The 14,713-nt window shown below is 40.7% G+C and overlaps 1 long non-coding RNA gene across 1 annotated transcript in view; it reads left to right on the top strand.

The window, feature by feature from the left end:
- Positions 1-565: 565 nt before the first annotated feature.
- The window catches only part of LOC138806295 (uncharacterized), a 21,646-nt gene continuing 7,498 nt past the window's right edge, over positions 566-14,713 (top strand). The window contains exon 1 of the long non-coding RNA XR_011365770.1: positions 566-645. This is a non-coding gene — a long non-coding RNA (uncharacterized lncRNA). The remainder of the gene's footprint in view (positions 646-14,713) is intronic.

The raw sequence follows: 14,713 nt of genomic DNA, 5'->3' as shown, positions 1-14,713 counted from the left end.
TGAGATGATTTCAAACGAGAAGAAAATAAATGTAGGGGCTCTAATGAGGAGGTCATGAAGATGGCCTCCACAGTCAGTTTAATGATGAAGTTATGAATGAGGATCTGGAGTGAGACCAGGAATTTCGATATTGGTTCTATCCCTTGTTGAGTGTGGCTCCTGTCAATCTCCCAGTGTCTCTTCCTTCATGTGTAAAGATGCAATCCTCATATGGTAGCATTGGCCAGAGGAAGGCTGGGAACATAGGAAGTTGGGGCAAGGCCAGATCAGGGTAGGGTAGAAGATGAGTCAGGGGGACACTGGGTACTGAGTCTGGCTTTTGTCATTAGCTACTTGGCACTCATCCCTGGTCCACAGCAGTCACTCTGCTTCCCTCCTGTTCACTGTGAAAGTGTTACCCTAACCACTGCTCCATCTTTTTCCAGTTCTGAATGGTGTAAAAATGCAGCCAGGCAGTTTGGAATCTGACAGCTGTGAGAATATAAGATGCTGAGTCCTCCCTTCTTCAAAGAGAGCCCTTCCACCACTTCCTTTGTCTACGCCTGCCGCTGCTTTCTCTTTGAGTGGGAAATAGCATTGTTTTATTTTGTTTTGAAAAAAATGACCCTGGCATCACATCATGGGACATTTGTGACAGAGCAGAAGGTGAGTCAGGGGTAAATGTTTTCTGGAGTCTTTCTGGATATTTGATCCTGACTTCTGTCTCTATTGCTATCTTTTCATTAAAGTAATAATGTTGCAAGCTCTGGAGATGCTCAGCCCCAAGAGCTTTTGGGAATATCCAAGATGAATTTCTCTTTCTTTCTTTATTAGAGGCCCAATGAATTTAGCAGCAATGCAATGCAGGGTAGTCTCCCAATCCACATTCCATGACAAATCCATGTCGGGTTGCCTAGGTTCTGTGTGCAGGCTTCTGTGTTCTGTGTTTGGGGACAGTGGCTAAGCCTTGACAAGGTTGTTGCCTGGGTCCCCAATGACTTATGTGTCCCTTTTACAGCAAGAGTTTCCTTCTCACATAGCCTCCCAGGCTAAAAGTCAGAAGCCATACCACACTGAAGAATTCAGGTACATCTATTGTTTGAGATGGCTTCTCAAGTAATTTAACCTTTTCCCTCCCCTCCCTGAAGGTGTCTTCTTGGTGAGTCTTGATAACTGGTTTGTGATGATGCTACTTAGGTGTTTCTCCCATTTCTACAGAGCATACTCAAGGATTGAGAAAGTGAGACCTGGCAAGATAACCATGCATCCCTTGCATACATACCTTTCTACTGAGTGCTTTTGTATAGCATTTTGCTGTGGGTGAAATTAAATGTCTAAGGAATTGTGGAAGCATCATCTATAGAGCTAGTTTCCATGGCAGCCATGGACAGTCAAGGCTCTCTCCAAAGGAGAACAGTTTATTTTCAATTAACAAAGGGCAAAAGGGCAATACTCTGATTTTTCTTATAGAAATATCACATAACTTTCCGCAGTTCAGCAGGCTGTATGATCTCCTACCTACTTCTTTGTGGAGCTGGGAGAAGGGTTGTTGACCTCTGTAACAGCATAATGACTGAGGTATAGGGTATTGGTGACATGGATCAAGAAAAGAATGTTAGTTCTTAGTAAAAAATAAAGAGAGTAACCTTACTTATTGATTTATTAGGTATTAACCAAACACTTACTGATAATTCTACCTGCTACAGATGGCAGATTTCTAGTGTGTGAGTTCTAGGCTGAATGTTGAGACTGAATGTCTACTTAATATGAAAGCAACTTTCAGCATTCTTTGATCTGCTGACCAAAGATATGGTACTAGGAATAATTTCAAAGACCCTCAGTCTCTCTGAGGAAGGGAAAATACAGGTATCCAGGTAGACCCCATTAAAGAGCAATTCATGTGGAAATTCACCAAAATGAAGCCAAAAAAATAAGACTCAAGTTTGCCCATCAAGTTTCCAAGAATATAAGATTCTCCTTAGCCTAGAAGGAAGACCAAAATTTCTACCAGTTAATTGCTTTTTCTCTTTGGAAGTGTTCAGTCTATAGCCAAACCGAATTGTGGCGCTTTGAGTAGTTTCATATTCTTTGCTTGTATTTTCGATGCGAATATTTATTCTTTGTTTCTTTAAGCCTGGCAATCACATTTTTATTTTATTTCTTCAAAGCTGAGTCTGATAATTGTCATATTTGAAATCTATGTGGGTCTCTTTTCTGTGCTGTATAATTTTTGATGGTTCTTGTTTCTGTTCAGGTTGTCTTGTTTCTGGTATGCCTACTAATTTCGATTTGCTGATCATTGGTCTTGAAAAACTTGTGAGGGTTCTCTGAGGCTGAAGACAGATATACCTTCTCCTGGGCTAATCAATGGAAATGCCTCAGAACAAGTTCAAGTCTGAGAGTGTCTGGCTCACAAGTTAGACTCTATAGAAAGAAATACACATTTTAAGAGGGTCTTCTCCTTTTCATCTCCCCACTTTTCCCATCACTAAAACAAATCTTTGTGAATTTTCTAGAGGTCATGAGGGGAGGATTTGAGAGAAAACATATTTGAGAGAAAATACAACCCTTTTGGGCCTCATCTCAGCGTGACAAGGGGCTGCTCTCTTTCAATGGACTTGAGCTGATTTCTGTCTATCTGTAGCCCTTGTGCTTGTGTTTTTTAGAAAATACCTTCAGAGCATGGTAGTTCTGTCGATACTATTTATATCTTACCTGTTTAACTGCAGAGTTTTACTCAACATTCAGTCTGGAAAGTTCATCATGTCATTTCGGTATAAGTCGTGTAAGTATGTGGTGTGTATATGTGTATTTTTTTTGTTGTTGTTGGTCATGGGGCTTGAACTCTGGGCCTGGGTACTGTCCCTGAGCTCTTCAGCTCAAGGTGAGCTCTCTACCACTTGAGCCACAGCACCACTTCTGGTTTTCTGGTGGTTTGTTGGAAATAAGTCTCATGGACTTTCCTGCCCAGACTGGCTTTGAACCGTGATCCTCAGATCTCAGCTTCCTTAGTAGCTAGGATTACAGGTGTGAGTCACCAGTGCCCAGCTATATGTGTATTTTTTTGGTGCGTATGTGTGGCATTGGAGATTGAACTCAGGGTTGTGTACATGCTAGGCAAATGCTATATTACTGGGCCACACCCCTGTCTCAGTGTTTTATGGTGTTTTTAAAAACATTTTTAAGTTTTTATTTTATTGTTATTATAAAGGTGATGTACAGAGCAGTTATAGTTTCATAAGTCAGGTAATAAGTACATTTCATTTTGGACAATGTCACCTCTTCCCTTTCTGTCTCCCAGTGTTCCCCCGCCCATCTCTACTTACAAGTTGTATGGTTTATGTTCTATAGAGTATCTAGTGGTTACCACTGCTGCATTGTTCACTCTTTGTCCCTCCACTCTGTGCTGCCCCTTACCCTCCCAAAGATGGATACATGAACAAACAAGACAAAAAGAAGGGAAAATTAAATAGCAACAAAGGAGAAAAACCTCCTGTCTCCTTTTTCTGGTGTTCATTTTGATAAATATTATTTTTTATGATCAGATGCATGTAGGCATTGTGCCTTTGTGTTCCTCCCCTGAGTATATCCTCCTTTGTTCTCCTGAATAATTTATCATGTCCCAGTATATTTTAGATCTAGCTTCTTCATATGAGAGAAAACATGCATCAGTTGTCTCTCCAAGCTTGGCTTACCTCACTTAACATGATTTGTTCTAGGTCCATTCATTTCCCTGCAAATGACATAACATTATTCTTTCTAATGGCTGGGTAAATTCCACTGTGTATTGGTGCTACATTTTTGGATCCACTCATCTATTGTAGGGCATCTGAGTTGTTCCCATAATTGTTTTATTTTTTAAAAGTAATTTTGTTCATCATTAAAACATTCAGTTAAAAATGGATCTGAGTAACCTAGCCTTCCCTCCCAGATACTTGAAGTACACAGTGGTCTTTCAGAATCCAAGTCTATGCAAGTTTCTGTTCTTCATCGATGACAGCCTTCTCAAAATGGCTTGCTTGTTTGAAATTATTCAAATTCTGATTAGATCCTAAGCTATACTTAGAGAAACTCCAGGCTGCTTAGCACGGACTATAAGGTCTCTTCCCACTTCTCCAGAATTTTACTGCCTTCTTTCAACTACTGTTTTAGGCCTCGATGATATGAATAATTAGAGATACTTGAACTATGTACCTTTCATACTATTGTGGTTTTCACATGTAAACTGCTCAATTGGATGCTTTTTTCTTTTTCCATGAGGCAGATTCTTATTCATCTTACAAAGAGCAGCTCAGAGGTCACTGCCTTGAGGAAGTCATCTGCCCTCCTGTCCCCTACCCCCCAGATTATACTATCCTCTCTTTGATGACATAGTTTGCACACGACTTATTCTGTATATACTAACCATGCTATTGTGATTGCCTTTAGTGCTGGATTTCAAGCTCCTCTTTTTATCCCAACCCTAATTCAGTGCCTGCTAATTTGTTGAATAAATGAAAACACAAAATCTGGCAATTCCAGCACCTAGCCCAAGCAGGTAGAATACCTCCATGAATGAGGACACTAAGTACTCAGAGTTAAGTCAAAATTGACAGAATCCTCCATAATACCACCTTTCCTTTTGATACCAGTGGTAAGGTTCTGGGCACACTCACTGACCAGCTGGCTGCAGATTTGGGGGTGGGGTCAGGATTGATTATTTGCTAGAAAGACTCATGCGTTTAGAAGAACTCTATACATATGATTACAATTTAGAAAAAAAAGATGCAAGCTAACATGAATCCCCTCCTTCCTCCCAAAAGAAGACATCCAGGGCAAGCAGGGTCTGTAAGGGCCCCGAACACAAAGCTTCCATTCCTTCTCCCCGTACAGTCAGGATGTACCATTCTGTCAGATCATCTCTTTGTGACAATATATAAAATCTAACTGGAACTTTCTGTGTCCAGAGATTATATCTAGGTCTCATTATAAAGGCATGATTCATTGAATCATTGGTTAAATTTAACTCAACCTCAATTTACCTTCTTTCCTTAAAGGCTGGGCTATCAACTTGGTTCAAAGAAACTAGACCTCTAATTAACATGATTGGTATTTCAAATAGCAAGCCCTAATTCTAAATCGTTTTATTAAAGACATCTCTGAGCCCACTAGAATCATCTTATTAGCAAACACCAATACCAGGAAGCTCACTGAAAAACAAAGTCACTCCTGTCTCTTGGGAAATATAAAGAATTTACAGATTATCTTCCAGGCTTGGGGAAAAGTCTACCCCTATCCTTTATTACATAAAAAGTTGTTTTCAGCACTAGTTTGAACATAGTTGGTGCCAAGGAATACAATCTAGTGGGAGAGAATGGCTCATAGCCCGAAGGTCAAATAGAGACTGTGATATTTCATTTAGTTGCCCTTAGAATATAGTCAAGGATTATACAGAGCTTGACACTTAATAGGAACTTAATAAATGTTTGTTGAATGAAAAAGTACATGTTGAAAGAGAAACAGAACATGCTCAATATGAACCTACCAAAGGTACGGTGCAAGCATGTCAGGTAGCTACTTCAAAGGAAGTATGTGTAGATTCACATAGGGCTTGAGAGAGAAATAGGATAAAAGATTCTTCTTTTTTTTGTTTTTGAAAATTTTTAATTATCTTTAAATGGTTGTACAAAGGAGTTGCCATTCACCAAAATAGTTTTTTGTTTTTTTGTTTTTGTTTTTGTTTTTTGGTTGTGGGGCTTGAAATCTGGGCCTGGGCGCTGTCCCTCAGCTTTTCAACTCAAGGCTAGTGCTCTACCACTTGAGCCACAGTGCTACTTCCTGTTTTCTGGTGGTTACTTGGAGATAAGAGCCTCAGAGCCTTTCCTGCCTGGACTGGCTTTGAACCATGTTCTTCAGATCTCAGCATCCTGAATAGCTAGGATTACAGCTGCAAGCCACCAGTGCCTGGCAATTTTTAAATACAGTGCATCTTGGTCAATGTCACCACTTTCGACATTCTCATCCACACCTTCCAACCCTCCCCTTCCTTTACTTATCTTGATTTGAGATTATGTATTGATTTGTTTTTTTGCCTTTTTACAAATGCATCTTGATCAACATCCTCACTCACCTTTGACCCAACCACTCCCTTATATTTCTGAATTCTGTGGTACATACAACAGATTCTTGCCTGCATTCTCTCTTTCTCCCTTTCATTCTTCCACCTCTCTCCTCTTAGCCTTACCCTCCCCTCTTGCAAGCAGTCATTTCCTGGTACTTATTTTGTTGGGCTTTGACTTAGTCTTTTAAAAGAATTACACTATTTGAACTCTCCACAGAGTCTATTATACTTCAGTTAATTCATTTCTAACCTCTTGCTTACCACCCAGTGTGTTTAGTTATAGATTTATAGGCACATTCTAGCTACCCCAAATGAGGGAAACCATGCAACTTATGTTTCTCTAGATCTGGCCTACTTTGCTTAATATAATTTTTTCCAAGTCTTTCCAAGGTTCTTTTTTAATTTTAGTTTTTTATATTATTATTATAAAGGTGATGTACAGAGGGGTTATAGTTACATAAGTTAGATAAAGAACACATTTCTTTTTTATTGTGAAAATACTGTACAGAGGAGTTACAATTACATGGGCAAGATAATGAGTACATTATCCTCCTTTGTTTCTCCTTTCTATCCCTTCCCATCACCCCACCCCTTCTGTTCCCTCCCTCCCCCAACACCGCCAAAGTTGTAAAGTTCATTTTTCAACATAATGACTTGTACATCTCATTGTTGCAATGGGTCCACCTGTATCCCTATTTAAACGATTTGTTTTGTCCTTTCCCCTCCACAAATTATACCAACATCAAATACAGTGAAAGCAGGGATTATATTGTGGGGGAGGGACAACAAAGCAACAAAGAAATCATCTTATAAATATGTTAGAAACAAGCACATGAAAGAAAAAAACATTTGAATACATATCTTAAGGTTCATTTCCTTAACATCAACTTATCTGACCTTTTCTGCTTGTCTCAGACATATACTAGTTATTGCAAATAAGGGAAACCATGGGACCTATGTTTCTTTGGGCCTGGCTTACTTCACTTAATATAATTTTTTCCAAGTTTTTCCATTGTGTGGATGATTCTTGCTTAGAGGAACATCCCAGTTCTGCTCTGCTCTGCCCTCACGTTGCTTCCCTAGAAGAGAGGAGTGTCTTGATTGGAGCCATTCAGTTCCACCTTCCTTCCTGCCTTTAATAGAGATGGTTCTTCATTTCTTCTTAGCTGCGAGGAAAGCTCCACAGGGTTGGTCTCTGAGGTGAGCTCTGTCATTTTCCAGCTGCATCTTTCACTGGTGAGTAACCAGAATGAAGTCAGGCCCTCCAACAGAGCCTTTTGTCTGTATTGAACATGCTGTTTTGATCTCTGTCCTCCGTGTTCCTTTTGCTGTTTTGATCTCTGTCCTCCGTGTTCCAGTGTCTGCCTCTGATCGGTTTCAGAACTCCATGGGGGATGAGGGAAGCTGGTGATTAGCCTCTCAAAGCCAACAGTGCACACAGATGCTGCCCCTGGAGGGGGATTGGATGAATGTGTGCATACCTCCCACCACTGAGAAGCAGAGTCTGGCACGATGTGGGGATGTGATTGGTCACCAGAAAACATTTATAAAAAAGGTATCAAACTGGGATATATTAGTAGGATGGGAGGCCAAAGCTGGCTCTGGGAAAAAAGGAAAGAATCTGTCTGAAAAATAACAAGCAAAAAAGGGGCTAGAGGCATGGCTCAAGTACCAGAACACCTGCTTACACAGTATCTGCTTACTGAGTAACAAGGCCCTGAGTACAAACCCTAGCACTAACAAAAAGAAAAACAAATATAACAAAATGGTGAGACAAAGGACAAGGGGTGAACCGATGCAACAGTGATACTCACAAGATACTATGTTGGTAATGAACTTTATGACATGGGGGAAAGAGGAGTTGGGGAGCAGGGAAAGTGGGAGAAAAATAAGGGAGGGCTAACAGTGTTGGATGAGAAATGTACTCATTACCTTACTTACAAAACTGTAACCCCTCTGTACACCTTACAATAAAATAACATTACATTAACAACAAAAAAACAACAAAAAACAAAGAGAGAAAAAGAAAAAAAGTCTATAAAATATGACTTCCCAAATTTAACTGATATAGAAAAACATTAAGGAAGGAAGAGGAAAGCAAGAAAGCAAGGCTTAGAATGAGAGATGCTGAATTAACAAATGGGTAGATTAACTAGAATAGCTAAGGGTGTGGTACAGAGTTTACATTTTTCTTCCATGATCTTTTTTCCTTGCTTTATGCTTTTATACTTTCTCTCTCCTTTGAGCTCAGACTTTTCCACATAATACTGGTCCGTTGCATAAATGTTGCTTCAGCAGGGTAGCCACTGATGGTAATGTTCCATTCTGTTCTCCAGTGCGTTGTGTTTCCTCCAGCATGCTCCACCGTCCTGGGATGTCCACTGAGGGAGTCCTCAGCTCGAGGCTCAGCTGTGACTCACCCCTGGGTCAGCTTCCTGGTCCACACCTTTCCCCCAGGAGTCCTAGAGCAACAAATGATCTGTTATTGACCCAGGATCCAACCCCAGCTGTGAGGTGGGGAGCCCACATTTCCGATTCAGTGGGAGTTTGTCTGGATAGTCATCTAGCTTGGATGCGTTGAAGGAATGATGGGAGGAAAGCTGAGAATAAGAAAGGCAAGGATGGGTGCCAGGGCTGACATCTCAAATGGGTTTTCATTGCACTGGGAAGAGTTCAGAAGCCTGGGAATGATGACTGCTCAAAGTGCAGTAAAGATTTAGCTTTCTGTGGTTCGCAGGTCAGATTATTTAATAGACAAATTATTATTTAACAGAAAATAAATAGACAGTAGATTATTAGGCAAATACATACACTATGAATATTAATTATTAACATTACAATTATGTTTTTATTATAATTATTATTAATATTATTATTTTTAATAGACAAATGATTATTTAATAGACAAATTCAGTAAGCTGACTCCTAATCCTAGTTGGGCAAAGCAGAAATCTCCATCTACTGTTGACTAGGCACTTTAAAATGAAAATATTCCAAGTAGACTTCTTGGTTCTAACCCTCTTCCACTAAACTTGCTTTTCCCCAACCTTTCCCTTGCCTCTCTCCCTGCCCTCCCCTCCTCCCCCCGCAGTTGTAGATTGAGACCATTGGCCATGATACAGCCTGAGTTCTCATTCTTTGAACACTCCTTGAACTGTCCATCATCAGTCCTTGAAAATACCTTCCCAATCCTACCACTCGTCATGGTCTCCATGGCTACCACCTTGACCAGTGTCCTCCCCATTATCTGGAATAATCTGACATTTTGCATCTCATCTTCCTGCTCTACTCTGGTCCTTGGAAGGGCATATCATGTCAGACATTTTCCCTAATGATGGCTCATTCTCAGAGGTCAACTATCAGTCAGAATAGAATTTAAACTTTTTATGGTAGCCTGTAAGGTGCTAAACATAAAGGTCCTTGTCGGCTCCCCTACTATGCTCCTCCTGCTCTTCTATCTTGCTTTTAAAAATTTAACATTCATCTCCAGATCAAGAATGACCCTCCACCTGGAAGTCTCTTTCCTAATCTGTGCATGGCCACCTCCTTCATGCTGTGGTCAGTAGTGACGTCACCTCCCTCCTGCAACCTTTCTTAACTAGAACTGTTCCCTACCCTCTGTTGTTCTCTATCCCATTTCTATTTTCTTTATCATGTATCTAAAATTATTATTTTTTTTCTGTTCACTCTATGTTTCCTTTTGCTAGGATGAAAGGCTTATTACACAATACCTAGAATAGTGGTCCTGGCACACTAGGTGCTCATTAAATTGGCGTTGAGTTTCTGGGTGGACTATCAGCTATGTTTAGCAGGCCCTATGTACCTGGTGCGAGAAAAACTGTCTTAAGGTGTGTTGTCACAAGTTCCTGCTTTGACTTAGTGGCTTGGCTCTTTTTTTTTTTCCTTTAAGTCTTTTACTTTATTAAAACAAAAGAAAACAAAATAGAACCCTATAACCAGAAAAACTGACAGCAAGAGGACAAAGCCGCAGTTGGGATCATCCAGAGACCCAGCAGCATGGGATGGGTTAAGCTGAGCCTCACTGGATCTGCAGAAAGAAGAGAGAGAGAGAGAGAGAGAGAGAGAGAGAGAGAGAGAGAGAGAGAGAGAGAGAGAGAGAGAGAGAGAGAGAGAGAGAGAGAGAGAGAGAGAGACAGAGACAGAGAGAGAGAGAGACAGAGACAGAGACAGAGACAGAGACAGAGAGACAGAGAGACAGAGAGACAGAGAGAGAGACAGAGAGAGAGACAGAGAGAGAGAGAGTGGAGATCTCAAGGACTTCAGCATGTTGGACTTGTAGAGGGAAAGGCAGGTGACTTAAACATATATTATAAACATCTATACAAAGCGGCTTGGCTCTTATTTTAAAATAAGTTTTTTATTGTGAAAATACTGTACAGAGAGGGGCTTGGCTCTTAAGGAAAAAAGGAACTGCTTGGAGATAAGGAAGGATTTTTGAAATGTAAGGCTTTATCTTAAACCAGTTTCATTTCAACATAGGATTAAGGCACTCCTCAGACTGTTCAGGGCTTGCTGGTATATTTTGAGATTACTTGTATACTATTAATCTTATTTCCAAGTCACCTTAGTAAATACATTTTACCTTATTCAAACTAGCCAGTCACTGGCACAAGAACAGACCTCAGGATCAATGGAATAGAATTGAAAACCCGAAATGAGCCTACAGACCTATAGCCATCTAATCTTTGATAAGGGAGCTAAAAAACAGCTTCTTCAGTAAATGGTGCTGGCAAAATTGGTTAACTACTTGTAGAAAACTAAAGCTAGGATCCTTATATATCACCCTGCACCAGAATCAACTCCAAATGAATCAAAGACCTCGGAGTCAAAGCAGACACTCTGAAAACATTACAGGATGGAATAGGAGAAACCCTAGGTCTCCTTGGCACAGGACAAAATTTTCTTAGTAGAGACCCAGAAACACAACAAATTAAAGAAAGGTTGGACAAATGGGATTGCATGAAATTGCAGGGCTTCTGCATGGCAAAGGACATAGCTAGCAAGATCAATAGGAAGCCCACGGATTGGGAGAAGATCTTCACTAGCCATAGAGCAGATAAGGGTCTCATATCTAAAATATACTTGGAAGTCAAAAAATTAAATCCCCCAACAACAAATCTTCAAAGAAACAACTGCCCAATAAATAAGTGGGCTAAAGACTTAAAGAGAAACTTCTCTGAAGAGGAAAGAAGGATGGCCAATAGACACATGAAGAAATGCTCAACCTCTCTAGCCATAAAAGAAATACAAATCAAAACAATATTGAGATACCACCTCACCCCAGTTAGAATGGCTGTAATCAAGAACTCTAATAACAACAGATGCTGGAGGGGATGTGGACAGAAGGGAACCCTACTGCATTGTTGGTGGGAGTGTAAACTTGTTCAACCACTTTGGAAAGCAGTATGAAGGTTCCTCAAAAGACTCCACATAGAGCTCCCCTATGATCCAGCAATCCCACTTTTGGTCATTTATCCAAATGTTCACAAACAGGACCATACTAAAGCCACCAGCACAACTGTGTTTATTGCAACCTTATTTACCATAGCTAAGCTATGGAACCGACCCAGATGCCCCTCCGTAGATGAATGGATCAAGAAAATGTGGTATATATACACAATGGAATTCTATGCCTCCATCAGAAAGAATGACATTGCCCCATTTGTTAGGAAATGGAAAGACTTGGAAAAAAATTATATTAAGTGAAGTAAGCCAGGCCCAAAGAAACATAGGTCCCATGGTTTCCCTTATTTGCAATAACTAGTATATGTCTGAGTCAAGCAGAAACTGTCAGATAAGTTGATGTTAGGGAAATGAACCTTAAGATATGTATTCAAATGTTTGTTTTCTTTCTTGTGATCATTTCTAACATATTTATAAGATGATTTCTTTGTTGCTTTGTATGTCCCTCCCCCACGGTATAACCCTGCTTTCACTGTATTTGATGTTGGTATAATTTGGGGAGGGGAAATGAAAAAACAAATCGTTTAAATAGGGATACAGGTGGACCCATTGCAACAATGAGAGGTACAAGTCATTATGTCGAAAAACAAACTTTACAACTTTGGTGATGGTGGGAGGAGGAGAACTGAGGGGGGCTTGGGGGAGGCTGGGAAGGGATGGGAAGGGGAACAAAGGAGGAAGCTACAGTGCTTGATAAGAAATGTACTCATCATCTTGCCCATGTAATTGTAACCCCTCTGTACAGTATTTTCTCTCTCTCTCTCTCTCTCTCTCTCTCTCTCTCTCTCTCTCTCTCTCTCTCACACACACACACACACACACACAAAACTAGCCAGTTACAACCGATTGTGAACCTGAACTCAACCAATCTGAGTAGAGGGGCGGGACCTGCTGCATTAGGGATAAATACAGCAGCCTCCTGTCTGCTCTGTGTGCTTGCTTGCCAGATTTTTGGCTGATGGAGTACCCTTTTACAGAAGTAAAATTTGCCTGGCTGAGACAGTTCTCTTTTCATGTCTCTAATTGTAACTCCATGGTTGTTGGAGAGTATATTTATAACACTAGCACTGAACTAGGGCTACATCCTAGTTGTTCTCTCAGTTAATGGTCAAGCATTTGGGGATTTAGTTTATCTAGTGCTCTCCTCACTTGATGTATTCCTTGTACAGATAGGATATTTGATTCATCATGACACCACTGAAAATTCAGAGGCCAAAGGCATTTAGAGAAAAATTCTATTCACTTAAAATTATAACACAGATTTCCTACTGCCAATGGATCCCACTGCCACAAAAACAAATTACTCCCTTAGATAAATATCACTCTCAACACATGGTCTTGGTCTCTACCAGGGTCTCCACTCGGGGCTCTGTGTCCCTGCCCAAGTCTTTCCACACTTGGTATGATGGTTAATCAAGAATTAACAATCTTGGTTGTCAAGTTGATTGGATTGAGAAGTGCTTAAGAGATTGCTAAAGCGCATTTCTGTTTGTGTCTATGAAGACATTTCCAAAGAGAATTAACAAGGGGGAGGATGTAGGAGGCACCATCCCATAGTCAGGGGACCAGACGCAATAAAAGGGGACATAGGAGAACCTGTGAATACAGATCTTTTCTTCTTGTCTCTCGGCTTCCTGTCTGCCATAATGTAAGCTGCTCCCCTCAGCTACACCTGCCCCTCTACCATGGACAGAGCCTGTGTGTATGAAAGTAAATCTTTAAGTTCTTTGTTTCTCTCAGGTATTGTTTTTTTTGTATCAGTCCTGGGCTTGAACTCAGGGCTTGGGCTATGTCCCTGACATTCTTTTTGAGCCATAGCTCCACTTCTTTCTTTGTGTGTGTGTGTGTGTGTGTGTGTGTGTGTGTGTGTGTGTGTGTGTGTGTGTTTTAAAAATATTTTGTTGTAAAGATGCTGTACAGAAGGGTTATAGTCACATGAGTAAGGTAATGAGTACATTTCTTGTTGAATATTGTTGCTCCCTCCTTTGTTTTTCTCCTACTATCCCTTCCCTCCCCCACCTTCTTTTTTTGTAGTTTAATGTTTCATGGACTTTCCTGTGTAGGCTGCCTTCAGACTATAATCCTTAGATGTCAGCTAGGATTACAGGCATTAGCCACTAGTGCCAGGCTCTCTCAGGAATTTTGTCGTGATGATGAATAGTCTCACAATGGACCTCCTTGAGTGTACGGTGACTTTGAACTTCACTTCACTCATTCTGTTCCCTGGCCTGCAAGGATCCCACCCTTATTTCTCTACTTCATAAAGTTGGATTCAATTCATAGTTAGGCCAGGTGTTATCAGCTTTGCAAATATTGGCTAAAACACAGTAATTGGAAGCTAGCTACGTGTCAGGTGATCCAAAGTCACATGGTATGTGGATAGTCTACCATTCTGTCCTATTCTGAGACAAAAGTCAAGTTCTTCTCTACTTCTGTGCTTGCGTTATGAGTTAAGTCTTAGGAAGCCTATGCTAATGAGTTGGGACAGGTTTTGAGGGTCATTTCAGTCAATGGCCTCTTCAACACAAGGATTCATACGTTAAACTCTAGGACTTACTAGAGGCATAAGCTACAGTTTTTCCAGGCTTGCATTTTGTTTTCTATAAAATGAAGAAGCTGGGCTCTGAAGTCCCTTGCAACTTAGCAATTCTGTCATTCAAAAACTCCAGGAAACAAGTTTCCCTGAGAGGTACAGTTGAAGCTGCAATGACTAGAACAAGTTTTTTCTTGTGATAAGTGGACTGGATATCTACCACCTGAAACTTTTCTCTTTTCTCTTTGGCCTCTCTGAAGCGATGCAAACTATTCCAGCCCTTCTTTCATACGACAGCTTTTTGAAGACAACATCCTTTCTTCTTCTGACACCACTTTTAAGCACTCTACTACATTGGTTATCTTTCTCTGGGAAAACTTCATGTTGTCAAAGAAGTTTATTTTTTTTTTTTATTTTTTTATTTTTTGTCGGTCGTGGGGCTTGAACTCTGGGCCTGGGCGCTGTCCCTCAGCTCTTCAGCTCAAGGCGAGCGCTCTACCACTTGAGCTACAGCGCCACTTCCGGTTTTCTGGTGGTTTATTGGAGATAGGAGTCTCATGGTCTTTCTTGCCCGGGCTGGCTTTGAACCGCGATCCTCAGATCTCAGCCTCCTGAGT

The sequence above is a fragment of the Dipodomys merriami genome, unplaced genomic scaffold (genome assembly GCF_024711535.1).
Source record: "Dipodomys merriami isolate MVZ:Mamm:240054 unplaced genomic scaffold, mDipMer1.0.p SCAF_4, whole genome shotgun sequence".
Lineage (NCBI taxonomy): Eukaryota > Metazoa > Chordata > Mammalia > Rodentia > Heteromyidae > Dipodomys > Dipodomys merriami.
Note: the sequence above shows the minus strand (reverse complement) of the source record. Positions and strands in the feature narration are given on the sequence as shown.